Below are 6,000 nucleotides of genomic sequence, written 5' to 3'. Positions count from 1 at the left end.
CTTTTTCGATTTCTACTGGAAGTGCTGCCCGACTGATGACCGATCCCTGGATGTAAGTCTCTTATGATTTATTTGTTTGCTTTGCAGGATTGAAGGATAAGATGAGGGTGTTAGGTAGGGATGTTAGGAGAGAATGAATTTGGAATTATCTGTTCTTTGCTAAACTTTAACTGATTTCTAAAATAAGCGATTTTTCCTGAGCTCTAAATAAAATTATCATTTTTTAAATAAAGAGAGCGAAGGAGAGAGAGAGCGAGCGAAGGAGAGAGAGAGAGAGCGAGCAAAGGAGAGAGAGAGAGCACGACCAAAGAAGAGAGAGAGCGAGCAAAGGAGAGAGAGAGAGAGCGAGCAAAGGAGAGAGAGAGAGAGCGAGCGAGCAAAGGAGAGAGAGAGCGAGCGAGCAAAGGAGAGAGAGAGCGAGCGAGCAAAGGAGAGAGAGAGCGAGCGAGCAAAGGAGAGAGAGAGAGCGAGCGAGCAAAGGAGAGAGAGAGCGAGCGAGCAAAGGAGAGAGAGAGAGAGCGAGCAAAGGAGAGAGCGAGCAAAGGAGCGAGAGAGAGAGAGAGAGCGAGTAAAGGAGAGAGCGAGCAAGCAAAGGAGAGAGAGAGCGAGCAAAGGAGAGAGAGAGAGAGAGAGAGAGAGAGAGAGAGAGAGAGCGAGAGCAAAGGAGAGCGCGAAAGAGAGAGAGAGAGAGAGAGGGGGGCGAAGGAGAGAGAGGGGGCGAAGGAGAGAGAGGGGGCGAAGGAGAGAGAGGGGGCGAAGGAGAGAGCGCAGGGAAGGAGAGAGCGCAGGGAAGCGGCTGACTTGAAGTGGACCTGGCGGTTGCCCTGCAAGTTGTGGTGGTCATAGACACAGGGGCTGAGTGCAGACCTTCCATCCTGCTTAACCTAAAATAACTTTTCTCTCTGTCACAGTAGGCTTCTTTGACTTCATGAAAGATGCTCAGCTAAGAAAAAAAGTGAACTGGAGAATATTTGTAATGTCCTAAAACCCCTTCTTCACAAAAAGGGTTTTTCACATAGGTTTGTTGTAAAGAGTGTTGGGGCTTGAGGAAGCTTCCATTCACACAATTTTCCAGAGTCACTGCACTTCTGGATCCATAAGAGGCTAAGGGACTTCCTTTTCCATTGAGATGAACATTAACGAGACACAACCTCAAGTGACAGAGGATGCATTAAAGATGTTGATGTGATGGGTAAATTATGTGTGGTAGTGGGCAGACGGGGTCATCTTTGGGGGCATTTTGCACTTTCTTATCAAATGGAAAGTCATCCAGCAAGCATAAATGAGTGACTGTGGCAAGTAAGGGTGAAAAATCAACTCATGAGAAAAAGCCTGCATCGGAAAAAGGGAAAAGCGACTTCTTTGTGCCTTGGCACCATGCTCCTCAGTGAGCAGCGCTGTAATGACACAAGGGGTCCTTTTCTCCTTCTGATGCACACGGCTTTGTTATTGGGATGTGGATTCATGATATGGCAATGCCCTGGATCACCTACGACAGAGATGGCGGCAAAGGCCTTTTTTCTCTTACAGGTTACTTTGTATCTCATGAATGCATAAGGCCATAATATACATATATGGCCTCATCAATATTAATGAGGGAAGAGCCAATTTTATGCTGCTCCAGTACTCTTCTGTTGCTGGAAGGCACATGAAAACTTTTTATAATGCTCTTGAAATTTCCAAATTTCGTGTTATATGACATTTGCAAAATTCTATCAATTTTTGTGGCTACAAAATCTCGCAGTTTACACTGACTGAAGCAGAAAACGTCTCGTAGGAGACATTTTCTTGTGTGCATCTCGAGTGTATCTCGTGACTTTTGAACGTGAGCTATGCCCACCCACACATTCAATTTTCATGCAAGATACCAACATAAGTGGATTTCATTAAATTTCATATAATTTTAACTAATTTTCAGAAGGCATACATTTTCACGTTTGCATAGGCCTTATTCTAGAGACCTGGCGAAAGCGAGATAACGGAAGTACGTGCCAGCAGTTCCTGAATTTAGTGCCGAGAACTGACTAGCATCTTTGGCAGGAGGAAAGTCTTTTGTCAACCGCAGTGGCTGTACCCTAGCAAATATTCACTTTTTTACCGCGACTTCACCTGCTAAAAAGTGCTCATTTGTTTTAACTTGTGTTATTATCAATATTATTACACACTCTAATACCACAAGTCGCGTTTCTACTACATCTCTATTTATACCGATTTGGCCAGAGTCTGTTGTTTCCGCTCTATCGGTATTAGGGGCCATTTTGATGGCCTTAGTATAGCAGGAGTCTGCAGCCTTCTCAACAGAAATCTGATTGGCAGAAACGAGGCCTGCATCTCACAGGAGAAGGGAGTGGGTTCTGTGCAAGTCATCCTTCCTATGTTGACGCTCCACCTCCCTGTGTTTTACTGTTCAGAACATTTTCTTCGTTTGCACATTTGCTTTATGCAAATAAGCTGCAAATAAAATTTAAAATGCTTTTAGGCATCCATATAGGCAACAACCAATGTTGTATATTTCGGTACTAAAAGTCATGGGAAATAAAATGAAATGAATATGGGAACAGTGTTTCATCATGTTTGCTTGTTTGTGCGCGAGGCTGGTATGATGTGATGTTTTGGTTTCCCCCTGGCAGTTTAAGAGGGAACTGTCCCAGATTATCACAAGACCTTATGCTGTACTTCTTGTCCCTATCTCTCTTGAAGAATCTCATGTGCTTGTGACACGGATACATTTCAGATGAAATGCAGAATGTCACATGCTTTAAAAGAAATCATCTCAACATGGTACCCAGCGTTAATTTCCGAACTAACACTAGGCGAAAACTCTAGTTTTCGCCTAGTGTTAGTTCGGGAATTAACGCTGGGTACAATGTTGAGATGATTTCACGGGCAGTAATTTATTTTTCCTTACGGCGAAGAACTTGCTGTAAAACATTTTTTAGGCTTTTTGCAATTTTACACAACTTACACAGGCACGCATGTTGTAGGTCTAGTTGTTATTAGCTCCCCGCTTGGTCATTGGCTGTGAAGCTCGCGCAGCTGACAAGTCACACTCTGTATAAACGTGACGTCAGCACCATAGCGGGGCACTGACAGCTACGCTTCCTCCCATGTCGGTCACCTGTTCCTCCCCGCAAGTTCCTTATTTACAATAAATACTATTACTTCCAATTTCAGTGATTAGTTCGTATTTATTGTGAACATTGTCACTACAATATGGCGACGAGGACGGGATGCGAGTAATATTGGAACTTGTGGAGGAGAAGTTACGAGGAAGTTTCTTCACTTAAGGCAAGTCGTTGATACTCTTTATTTCCCAAGAGTTTTCATCGTTCTAACTCAAGTTTATTTCTGCGGGTTGTGTTCAAGAATTCCTTGAAGATTCTGAGCAGCTGATTGAAGACACGGAATGAAATGAGTCCGGTGAAGATTCTGTCTTCCGAGTTGAAGGTATTTGACTGAAGCGGAGTGATTGAAGCAGAGCGCCTTCTAAGCAGCTGACTGGAGAAATTTTTCAGGCAAGTTCGGATGTTTTGTGTGGCTGTGTAACTGTACGGAGGGTAACACAGTTTTCCTGCATTGCAGTTTTGGTGAAGTAACGGTACGCCTGTGAAGAAACGGTTGTCAGGACCAACTGTCATCTGTCAACCGTATTCGGCATGTTTACGTCAGCGCGTCAGCTACAGATGTATTGAGAGCGGCATCAGCTGAGTGTTGAAGGGTCGCGCAGACGTCATCACGCACAGTCTTGTGCGTGCCGCCATTTTGAAAATATTTTTCTCCTCACATTGTCGGCAATTTCTCGTTACAGTTCTACACTTCAAGTATTTCAGTGAAGTAAAAGATTTTCAGGTATTTCAAAGATAACGTTTGTCTACAGGAAGTGGAAGTTTATTCTAGGTGTTATTGTAATTTATTAAAATTGCGTGGTTTATTAAGAAAGAGACCCTTGAGGAAGACAGTATTCAAATGGCTTATGAAAGCAGTTTCTGCGCTCCTGCGCATTTCCTTGAAACTCCAGGCAAGCCTGTAATGTCATGGAAAAATTGGTACATGGCTTTTGACAATTATTTGGTGGCAATAAACGGTAAAAGATTTGAAGCTGAGCGCAAAAAAGCTATTCTTTATGGGTTGTTAGGTGTCGCCGGGCAGGAAATGTTTAATAGTTTGCCCGAGTATGAACCAGACCCAGGACAATTTATTCCTTTCGACGAATTCCAAGAGGCCATCAAAAGGCTTGAAAGACAGTTCGATGAGGAAGAAAACATAATGGTTGGAAGACATAGATTTGTAATGAGGAAGCAAATGGATTCGGAGAATGTTGAAGAATATATAGGCAGTCTAAGGGTTTTAGCTTCCAAATGTGGTTTTGGTGACAGAATTGACGAATATTTACGTGATCAGTTCGTATTTCATTGTCATGAAATCAAAATACAAGAAAGATTATTAGCTTGTAAAAATCCCTCTTTGTCTGAGGTCATAGACATCGCTAAAGGGATTGAACGCTCATTGGAGGGTAGAAAAGAGTTGGCCAAATCTAATGTTGCGACTAATGCCAGTATTTCATATGTCAACGATAGAAGAAGAAGAGATGGTAATCGTTTTGTCAAATCAAATGTGGTGTCTAATCCTACGAATTTTGTATGTTTTAGATGTGGTTCACACAACCACAAAGCAGATTCAGTGAGCTGCCCAGCTACAGGGAAAAGATGCACGAGATGCCAGAAGGTAGGGCACTTCGCAAGTGTTTGCGGTAACTTTGGTCACAAGAGAGTTGAAAGAGCTAAAGTAAATGTTATAGAAGAGTTCGAAGAAGATATGTGTTCAAATATTGTATTAACGTTAGGTGACAGTTACAATGATATAAAAGGTCCTATAGGTACGGCACATGTTGGAGAGGTAGAACTCAATATCATGGCAGATTCGGGATCACCTATTTTTATTATATCAGATAAACAATTTTTGAAGTACTGGCCTAATACTGATTTGTTAGCACCAGATGTCAATCCCAGGGCATTTGGTGAACATGATATTAACATGTTTGGATTTTTTTTTGATGTCTTAAACATTAAGGGCAGATGCATTGAAACTAAGATTTATGTAGCGGAAAAAGGTAGAGATATAGTGGGATGGAGAGATCTTGCTAAGTTAAAAATCATACTCAAACCAGGTGCAGAGGATCCCATCGTACTAGACGATGGTTTTGTATCTCTCATTACCTTACCCACTGAATCCAAGTGTTTGAATTTTTCGGAATCTGACGGAGAGTTATCAGTCATTTTGAGTAAGTATAAAAAGTTATTTGAAGAACGGATAGGATGCGTGAAAGGATTCATGCATAGTATTGTGTTGAAAAAAGATGCTTCCCCTGTAAAACACAAGGTAAGACCATTACCCTTATCTGTTAAGGAAGAGTTACGCTTGCTATTGGAAAAACTTGTCAAAGAAAAAGTTATTGAACCTGCCGATTCTGCAGAGTGGGTTTCGGGCATTGTTTTAATTAAGAAGAAAAATGGAGAGTACCGTCTGTGTGCCGATTTGAGATCATTAAATAAGAACATATTGGTAGATTGTTTCCCGTTACCTAGAATTCAGGAGCTTTTAGCCAGCACATCGGGATCCAAGTACTTTTCTTTGATCGATCTCAAATCGGCATACCACCAGGTGAAGTTAGACGAGAAGTCCAAAATGTTAACTACCTTTATCACTCCTTTGGGAGCGTTTAGATATGTTCGTCTGCCTTTCGGTTTGGCTTTTTCTGCAAGTGTCTTTCAGAAGTTAATGGAGAACATGTTCGGCGAGATTAAGGGTGTACAGAAGTTCCAGGATGACATTCTGGTTCATGCTGATTCAGAAGGCAGACACAACGAGATCTTGGACACGGTTTTGCACAGGTTACAGGAGAGAGGTATGACTGTTTCAAAGGATAAATGTAAATTTTTGAAAACTGAGATCGAGTATTTAGGTCATGTGCTCAGTGCAGATGGCATCAAACCTAAACTT

This window comes from Lissotriton helveticus, chromosome 6, assembly GCF_964261635.1.
Source record: "Lissotriton helveticus chromosome 6, aLisHel1.1, whole genome shotgun sequence".
NCBI classification, from domain to species: Eukaryota; Metazoa; Chordata; class Amphibia; order Caudata; family Salamandridae; genus Lissotriton; species Lissotriton helveticus.
The sequence above is the reverse complement of the archived record's forward strand: the minus strand, read 5'-3'. Positions refer to the sequence as shown.